Source organism: Aulonocara sp. 'chitande type north' Nkhata Bay, linkage group LG20 (assembly GCF_057382095.1).
Source record: "Aulonocara sp. 'chitande type north' Nkhata Bay isolate Kocher_YH1m ecotype deep benthic linkage group LG20, A_spYH_male_GT1.1, whole genome shotgun sequence".
In the NCBI taxonomy this organism is placed as follows: Eukaryota; Metazoa; Chordata; class Actinopteri; order Cichliformes; family Cichlidae; genus Aulonocara; species Aulonocara sp. 'chitande type north' Nkhata Bay.
In genome coordinates, this window is record NC_141363.1 from 38,302,979 (window position 1) to 38,313,877 (window position 10,899).

The following is a 10,899-nucleotide window of genomic DNA, read 5'->3' on the forward strand; positions in this document are numbered from 1 at the left end:
AAACCTATACTTTGTCTCGGGCGAGTTTCCCATTCAAATGCATGTAACAGTGAGAAACACACTGTCTTGGCGAAAGAAAGCATTTTCGTACAACTTCATATAAATCGCTGTAACTTTTGATAGAAGACTCAGACAAACATGTTTATGGCTTTATCTTATAGAACTCAATATCCCCGTGCTGGGCAAACAGGTTTTGCAGCTGTTTGAGCTAAGATTTTAAAATTATTCACATAATGAAAACCTATACTTTGTTTCAGGCGAGTTTCCCATTCAAATGCATGTAACAGTGTGAAACGCATTGTCTTGGCGAAATAAAGCGTTTTTGAACAACTTCATATAAATCGCTGTAACTTTTGATAGAAGACTCAGACAAACATGTTTATGGCTTTATCTTATAGAACTCAATATCCCCGTGCTGGGCAAACAGGTTTTGCAGCCGTTTGAGCTAAGATTTTAAAATTATTCACATAATGAAAACCTATACTTTGTTTCAGGCGAGTTTCCCATTCAAATGCATGTAACAGTGAGAAACACACTGTCTTGGCGAAAGAAAGCGTTTTTGTACAACTTCATATAAATCGCTGTAACTTTTGATAGAAGACTCAGACAAACATGTTTATGGCTTTATCTTATAGAACTCAATATCCCCGTGCTGGGCAAACAGGTTTTGCAGCCGTTTGAGCTAAGATTTTAAAATTATTCACATAATGAAAACCTATACTTTGTTTCAGGCGAGTTTCCCATTCAAATGCATGTAACAGTGAGAAACACACTGTCTTGGCGAAAGAAAGCATTTTCGTACAACTTCATATAAATCGCTGTAACTTTTGATAGAAGACTCAGACAAAAATGTTTATGGCTTTATCTTATAGAACTCAATATCCCCGTGCTGGGCAAACAGGTTTTGCAGCTGTTTGAGCTAAGATTTTAAAATTATTCACATAATGAAAACCTATACTTTGTTTCAGGCGAGTTTCCCATTCAAATGCATGTAACAGTGAGAAACGCACTGTCTTGGCGAAAGAAAGCGTTTTCGTACAACTTCATATAAATCGCTGTAACTTTTGATAGAAGACTCAGACAAACATGGTTATGGCTTTATCTTATAGAACTCAATATTCCCGTGCTGAGCAAACAGGTTTTGCAGCCGTTTGAGCTAAGATTTTAAAATTATTCACATAATGAAAACCTATACTTTGTCTCGGGCGAGTTTCCCATTCAAATGCATGTAACAGTGTGAAACGCATTGTCTTGGCGAAATAAAGTGTTTTTGAACAACTTCATATAAATCGCTGTAACTTTTGATAGAAGACTCAGACAAACATGTTTATGGCTGTATCTTATAGAACTCAATATCCCCGTGCTGGGCAAACAGGTTTTGCAGCCGTTTGAGCTAAGATTTTAAAATTATTCACATAATGAAAACCTATACTTTGTTTCAGGCGAGTTTCCCATTCAAATGCATGTAACAGTGAGAAACACACTGTCTTGGCGAAAGAAAGCGTTTTTGTACAACTTCATATAAATCGCTGTAACTTTTGATAGAAGACTCAGACAAAGATGTTTATGGCTTTATCTTATAGAACTCAATATCCCCGTGCTGGGCAAACAGGTTTTGCAGCCGTTTGAGCTAAGATTTTAAAATTATTCACATAATGAAAACCTATACTTTGTTTCAGGCGAGTTTCCCATTCAAATGCATGTAACAGTGAGAAACACACTGTCTTGGCGAAAGAAAGCATTTTCGTACAACTTCATATAAATCGCTGTAACTTTTGATAGAAGACTCAGACAAAAATGTTTATGGCTTTATCTTATAGAACTCAATATCCCCGTGCTGGGCAAACAGGTTTTGCAGCCGTTTGAGCTAAGATTTTAAAATTATTCACATAATGAAAACCTATACTTTGTCTCGGGCGAGTTTCCCATTCAAATGCATGTAACAGTGAGAAACACACTGTCTTGGCGAAAGAAAGCGTTTTCGTACAACTTCATATAAATCGCTGTAACTTTTGATAGAAGACTCAGAAACTCATGTTTATGGCTTTATCTTATAGAACTCAATATCCCCGTGCTGGGCAAACAGGTTTTGCAGCCGTTTGAGCTAAGATTTTAAAATTATTCACATAATGAAAACCTATACTTTGTTTCAGGCGAGTTTCCCATTCAAATGCATGTAACAGTGAGAAACACACTGTCTTGGCGAAAGAAAGCATTTTCGTACAACTTCATATAAATCGCTGTAACTTTTGATAGAAGACTCAGACAAAAATGTTTATGGCTTTATCTTATAGAACTCAATATCCCCGTGCTGGGCAAACAGGTTTTGCAGCTGTTTGAGCTAAGATTTTAAAATTATTCACATAATGAAAACCTATACTTTGTTTCAGGCGAGTTTCCCATTCAAATGCATGTAACAGTGAGAAACACACTGTCTTGGCGAAAGAAAGCGTTTTCGTACAACTTCATATAAATCGCTGTAACTTTTGATAGAAGACTCAGACAAACATGTTTATGGCTTTATCTTATAGAACTCAATATTCCCGTGCTGGGCAAACAGGTTTTGCAGCCGTTTGAGCTAAGATTTTAAAATTATTCACATAATGAAAACCTATACTTTGTCTCGGGCGAGTTTCCCGTTCAAATGCATGTAACAGTGTGAAACGCATTGTCTTGGCGAAAGAAAGCGTTTTTGAACAACTTCATATAAATCGCTGTAACTTTTGATAGAAGACTCAGACAAACATGTTTATGGCTTTATCTTATAGAACTCAATATCCCCGTGCTGGGCAAACAGGTTTTGCAGCTGTTTGAGCTAAGATTTTAAAATTATTCACATAATGAAAACCTATACTTTGTTTCAGGCGAGTTTCCCATTCAAATGCATGTAACAGTGAGAAACACACTGTCTTGGCGAAAGAAAGCGTTTTCGTACAACTTCATATAAATCGCTGTAACTTTTGATAGAAGACTCAGAAACTCATGTTTATGGCTTTATCTTATAGAACTCAATATCCCCGTGCTGGGCAAACAGGTTTTGCAGCCGTTTGAGCTAAGATTTTAAAATTATTCACATAATGAAAACCTATACTTTGTCTCGGGCGAGTTTCCCATTCAAATGCATGTAACAGTGAGAAACACACTGTCTTGGCGAAAGAAAGCATTTTCGTACAACTTCATATAAATCGCTGTAACTTTTGATAGAAGACTCAGACAAAAATGTTTATGGCTTTATCTTATAGAACTCAATATCCCCGTGCTGGGCAAACAGGTTTTGCAGCTGTTTGAGCTAAGATTTTAAAATTATTCACATAATGAAAACCTATACTTTGTTTCAGGCGAGTTTCCCATTCAAATGCATGTAACAGTGAGAAACACACTGTCTTGGCGAAAGAAAGCGTTTTCGTACAACTTCATATAAATCGCTGTAACTTTTGATAGAAGACTCAGACAAACATGTTTATGGCTTTATCTTATAGAACTCAATATCCCCGTGCTGGGCAAACAGGTTTTGCAGCCGTTTGAGCTAAGATTTTAAAATTATTCACATAATGAAAACCTATACTTTGTTTCAGGCGAGTTTCCCATTCAAATGCATGTAACAGTGAGAAACACACTGTCTTGGCGAAAGAAAGCGTTTTTGTACAACTTCATATAAATCGCTGTAACTTTTGATAGAAGACTCAGACAAAGATATTTATGGCTTTATCTTATAGAACTCAATATCCCCGTGCTGGGCAAACAGGTTTTGCAGCCGTTTGAGCTAAGATTTTAAAATTATTCACATAATGAAAACCTATACTTTGTTTCAGGCGAGTTTCCCATTCAAATGCATGTAACAGTGAGAAACACACTGTCTTGGCGAAAGAAAGCATTTTCGTACAACTTCATATAAATCGCTGTAACTTTTGATAGAAGACTCAGACAAAAATGTTTATGGCTTTATCTTATAGAACTCAATATCCCCGTGCTGGGCAAACAGGTTTTGCAGCCGTTTGAGCTAAGATTTTAAAATTATTCACATAATGAAAACCTATACTTTGTCTCGGGCGAGTTTCCCATTCAAATGCATGTAACAGTGAGAAACACACTGTCTTGGCGAAAGAAAGCGTTTTCGTACAACTTCATATAAATCGCTGTAACTTTTGATAGAAGACTCAGACAAACATGTTTATGGCTTTATCTTATAGAACTCAATATTCCCGTGCTGGGCAAACAGGTTTTGCAGCCGTTTGAGCTAAGATTTTAAAATTATTCACATAATGAAAACCTATACTTTGTCTCGGGCGAGTTTCCCATTCAAATGCATGTAACAGTGTGAAACGCATTGTCTTGGCGAAATAAAGCGTTTTTGAACAACTTCATATAAATCGCTGTAACTTTTGATAGAAGACTCAGACAAACATGTTTATGGCTTTATCTTATAGAACTCAATATCCCCGTGCTGGGCAAACAGGTTTTGCAGCCGTTTGAGCTAAGATTTTAAAATTATTCACATAATGAAAACCTATACTTTGTTTCAGGCGAGTTTCCCATTCAAATGCATGTAACAGTGAGAAACACACTGTCTTGGCGAAAGAAAGCATTTTCGTACAACTTCATATAAATCGCTGTAACTTTTGATAGAAGACTCAGACAAAAATGTTTATGGCTTTATCTTATAGAACTCAATATCCCCGTGCTGGGCAAACAGAACAGGTTTTGCAGCCGTTTGAGCTAAGATTTTAAAATTATTCACATAATGAAAACCTATACTTTGTTTCAGGCGAGTTTCCCATTCAAATGCATGTAACAGTGAGAAACACACTGTCTTGGCGAAATAAAGCGTTTTTGAACAACTTCATATAAATCGCTGTAACTTTTGATAGAAGACTCAGACAAACATGTTTATGGCTTTATCTTATAGAACTCAATATCCCCGTGCTGGGCAAACAGGTTTTGCAGCCGTTTGAGCTAAGATTTTAAAATTATTCACATAATGAAAACCTATACGTTGTTTCAGGCGAGTTTCCCATTCAAATGCATGTAACAGTGAGAAACGCATTGTCTTGGCGAAATAAAGCGTTTTTGAACAACTTCATATAAATCGCTGTAACTTTTGATAGAAGACTCAGACAAACATGTTTATGGCTTTATCTTATAGAACTCAATATCCCCGTGCTGGGCAAACAGGTTTTGCAGCCGTTTGAGCTAAGATTTTAAAATTATTCACATAATGAAAACCTATACTTTGTTTCAGGCGAGTTTCCCATTCAAATGCATGTAACAGTGAGAAACGCATTGTCTTGGCGAAATAAAGCGTTTTTGAACAACTTCATATAAATCGCTGTAACTTTTGATAGAAGACTCAGACAAACATGTTTATGGCTTTATCTTATAGAACTCAATATCCCCGTGCTGGGCAAACAGGTTTTGCAGCCGTTTGAGCTAAGATTTTAAAATTATTCACATAATGAAAACCTATACTTTGTCTCGGGCGAGTTTCCCATTCAAATGCATGTAACAGTGAGAAACGCATTGTCTTGGCGAAATACAGCGTTTTTGAACAACTTCATATAAATCGCTGTAACTTTTGATAGAAGACTCAGACAAACATGTTTATGGCTTTATCTTATAGAACTCAATATCCCCGTGCTGGGCAAACAGGTTTTGCAGCCGTTTGAGCTAAGATTTTAAAATTATTCACATAATGAAAACCTATACTTTGTTTCAGGCGAGTTTCCCATTCAAATGCATGTAACAGTGAGAAACACACTGTCTTGGCGAAAGAAAGCATTTTCGTACAACTTCATATAAATCGCTGTAACTTTTGATAGAAGACTCAGACAAAAATGTTTATGGCTTTATCTTATAGAACTCAATATCCCCGTGCTGGGCAAACAGGTTTTGCAGCCGTTTGAGCTAAGATTTTAAAATTATTCACATAATGAAAACCTATACTTTGTCTCGGGCGAGTTTCCCATTCAAATGCATGTAACAGTGAGAAACACACTGTCTTGGCGAAAGAAAGCGTTTTCGTACAACTTCATATAAATCGCTGTAACTTTTGATAGAAGACTCAGAAACTCATGTTTATGGCTTTATCTTATAGAACTCAATATCCCCGTGCTGGGCAAACAGGTTTTGCAGCCGTTTGAGCTAAGATTTTAAAATTATTCACATAATGAAAACCTATACTTTGTCTCGGGCGAGTTTCCCATTCAAATGCATGTAACAGTGAGAAACACACTGTCTTGGCGAAAGAAAGCATTTTCGTACAACTTCATATAAATCGCTGTAACTTTTGATAGAAGACTCAGACAAAAATGTTTATGGCTTTATCTTATAGAACTCAATATCCCCGTGCTGGGCAAACAGGTTTTGCAGCTGTTTGAGCTAAGATTTTAAAATTATTCACATAATGAAAACCTATACTTTGTTTCAGGCGAGTTTCCCATTCAAATGCATGTAACAGTGAGAAACACACTGTCTTGGCGAAAGAAAGCGTTTTCGTACAACTTCATATAAATCGCTGTAACTTTTGATAGAAGACTCAGACAAACATGTTTATGGCTTTATCTTATAGAACTCAATATCCCCGTGCTGGGCAAACAGGTTTTGCAGCCGTTTGAGCTAAGATTTTAAAATTATTCACATAATGAAAACCTATACTTTGTTTCAGGCGAGTTTCCCATTCAAATGCATGTAACAGTGAGAAACACACTGTCTTGGCGAAAGAAAGCGTTTTTGTACAACTTCATATAAATCGCTGTAACTTTTGATAGAAGACTCAGACAAAGATGTTTATGGCTTTATCTTATAGAACTCAATATCCCCGTGCTGGGCAAACAGGTTTTGCAGCCGTTTGAGCTAAGATTTTAAAATTATTCACATAATGAAAACCTATACTTTGTTTCAGGCGAGTTTCCCATTCAAATGCATGTAACAGTGAGAAACACACTGTCTTGGCGAAAGAAAGCATTTTCGTACAACTTCATATAAATCGCTGTAACTTTTGATAGAAGACTCAGACAAAAATGTTTATGGCTTTATCTTATAGAACTCAATATCCCCGTGCTGGGCAAACAGGTTTTGCAGCCGTTTGAGCTAAGATTTTAAAATTATTCACATAATGAAAACCTATACTTTGTCTCGGGCGAGTTTCCCATTCAAATGCATGTAACAGTGAGAAACACACTGTCTTGGCGAAAGAAAGCATTTTCGTACAACTTCATATAAATCGCTGTAACTTTTGATAGAAGACTCAGACAAAAATGTTTATGGCTTTATCTTATAGAACTCAATATCCCCGTGCTGGGCAAACAGGTTTTGCAGCTGTTTGAGCTAAGATTTTAAAATTATTCACATAATGAAAACCTATACTTTGTTTCAGGCGAGTTTCCCATTCAAATGCATGTAACAGTAAGAAACACACTGTCTTGGCGAAAGAAAGCGTTTTCGTACAACTTCATATAAATCGCTGTAACTTTTGATAGAAGACTCAGACAAACATGTTTATGGCTTTATCTTATAGAACTCAATATTCCCGTGCTGGGCAAACAGGTTTTGCAGCCGTTTGAGCTAAGATTTTAAAATTATTCACATAATGAAAACCTATACTTTGTCTCGGGCGAGTTTCCCATTCAAATGCATGTAACAGTGTGAAACGCATTGTCTTGGCGAAATAAAGCGTTTTTGAACAACTTCATATAAATCGCTGTAACTTTTGATAGAAGACTCAGACAAACATGTTTATGGCTTTATCTTATAGAACTCAATATCCCCGTGCTGGGCAAACAGGTTTTGCAGCCGTTTGAGCTAAGATTTTAAAATTATTCACATAATGAAAACCTATACTTTGTTTCAGGCGAGTTTCCCATTCAAATGCATGTAACAGTGAGAAACACACTGTCTTGGCGAAAGAAAGCATTTTCGTACAACTTCATATAAATCGCTGTAACTTTTGATAGAAGACTCAGACAAAAATGTTTATGGCTTTATCTTATAGAACTCAATATCCCCGTGCTGGGCAAACAGAACAGGTTTTGCAGCCGTTTGAGCTAAGATTTTAAAATTATTCACATAATGAAAACCTATACTTTGTTTCAGGCGAGTTTCCCATTCAAATGCATGTAACAGTGAGAAACACACTGTCTTGGCGAAATAAAGCGTTTTTGAACAACTTCATATAAATCGCTGTAACTTTTGATAGAAGACTCAGACAAACATGTTTATGGCTTTATCTTATAGAACTCAATATCCCCGTGCTGGGCAAACAGGTTTTGCAGCCGTTTGAGCTAAGATTTTAAAATTATTCACATAATGAAAACCTATACGTTGTTTCAGGCGAGTTTCCCATTCAAATGCATGTAACAGTGAGAAACGCATTGTCTTGGCGAAATAAAGCGTTTTTGAACAACTTCATATAAATCGCTGTAACTTTTGATAGAAGACTCAGACAAACATGTTTATGGCTTTATCTTATAGAACTCAATATCCCCGTGCTGGGCAAACAGGTTTTGCAGCCGTTTGAGCTAAGATTTTAAAATTATTCACATAATGAAAACCTATACTTTGTTTCAGGCGAGTTTCCCATTCAAATGCATGTAACAGTGAGAAACGCATTGTCTTGGCGAAATAAAGCGTTTTTGAACAACTTCATATAAATCGCTGTAACTTTTGATAGAAGACTCAGACAAACATGTTTATGGCTTTATCTTATAGAACTCAATATCCCCGTGCTGGGCAAACAGAACAGGTTTTGCAGCCGTTTGAGCTAAGATTTTAAAATTATTCACATAATGAAAACCTATACTTTATCTCGGGCGAGTTTCCCATTCAAATGCATGTAACAGTGAGAAACGCATTGTCTTGGCGAAATAAAGCGTTTTTGAACAACTTCATATAAATCGCTGTAACTTTTGATAGAAGACTCAGACAAACATGTTTATGGCTTTATCTTATAGAACTCAATATCCCCGTGCTGGGCAAACAGGTTTTGCAGCCGTTTGAGCTAAGATTTTAAAATTATTCACATAATGAAAACCTATACTTTGTCTCGGGCGAGTTTCCCATTCAAATGCATGTAACAGTGAGAAACGCATTGTCTTGGCGAAATACAGCGTTTTTGAACAACTTCATATAAATCGCTGTAACTTTTGATAGAAGACTCAGACAAACATGTTTATGGCTTTATCTTATAGAACTCAATATCCCCGTGCTGGGCAAACAGGTTTTGCAGCCGTTTGAGCTAAGATTTTAAAATTATTCACATAATGAAAACCTATACTTTGTTTCAGGCGAGTTTCCCATTCAAATGCATGTAACAGTGAGAAACACACTGTCTTGGCGAAAGAAAGCATTTTCGTACAACTTCATATAAATCGCTGTAACTTTTGATAGAAGACTCAGACAAAAATGTTTATGGCTTTATCTTATAGAACTCAATATCCCCGTGCTGGGCAAACAGGTTTTGCAGCCGTTTGAGCTAAGATTTTAAAATTATTCACATAATGAAAACCTATACTTTGTCTCGGGCGAGTTTCCCATTCAAATGCATGTAACAGTGAGAAACACACTGTCTTGGCGAAAGAAAGCGTTTTCGTACAACTTCATATAAATCGCTGTAACTTTTGATAGAAGACTCAGAAACTCATGTTTATGGCTTTATCTTATAGAACTCAATATCCCCGTGCTGGGCAAACAGGTTTTGCAGCCGTTTGAGCTAAGATTTTAAAATTATTCACATAATGAAAACCTATACTTTGTCTCGGGCGAGTTTCCCATTCAAATGCATGTAACAGTGAGAAACACACTGTCTTGGCGAAAGAAAGCATTTTCGTACAACTTCATATAAATCGCTGTAACTTTTGATAGAAGACTCAGACAAAAATGTTTATGGCTTTATCTTATAGAACTCAATATCCCCGTGCTGGGCAAACAGGTTTTGCAGCTGTTTGAGCTAAGATTTTAAAATTATTCACATAATGAAAACCTATACTTTGTTTCAGGCGAGTTTCCCATTCAAATGCATGTAACAGTGAGAAACACACTGTCTTGGCGAAAGAAAGCGTTTTCGTACAACTTCATATAAATCGCTGTAACTTTTGATAGAAGACTCAGACAAACATGTTTATGGCTTTATCTTATAGAACTCAATATTCCCGTGCTGGGCAAACAGGTTTTGCAGCCGTTTGAGCTAAGATTTTAAAATTATTCACATAATGAAAACCTATACTTTGTCTCGGGCGAGTTTCCCATTCAAATGCATGTAACAGTGTGAAACGCATTGTCTTGGCGAAATAAAGCGTTTTTGAACAACTTCATATAAATCGCTGTAACTTTTGATAGAAGACTCAGACAAACATGTTTATGGCTTTATCTTATAGAACTCAATATCCCCGTGCTGGGCAAACAGGTTTTGCAGCCGTTTGAGCTAAGATTTTAAAATTATTCACATAATGAAAACCTATACTTTGTCTCGGGCGAGTTTCCCATTCAAATGCATGTAACAGTGAGAAACACACTGTCTTGGCGAAAGAAAGCATTTTCGTACAACTTCATATAAATCGCTGTAACTTTTGATAGAAGACTCAGACAAAAATGTTTATGGCTTTATCTTATAGAACTCAATATCCCCGTGCTGGGCAAACAGGTTTTGCAGCTGTTTGAGCTAAGATTTTAAAATTATTCACATAATGAAAACCTATACTTTGTTTCAGGCGAGTTTCCCATTCAAATGCATGTAACAGTGAGAAACACACTGTCTTGGCGAAAGAAAGCGTTTTCGTACAACTTCATATAAATCGCTGTAACTTTTGATAGAAGACTCAGACAAACATGTTTATGGCTTTATCTTATAGAACTCAATATTCCCGTGCTGGGCAAACAGGTTTTGCAGCCGTTTGAGCTAAGATTTTA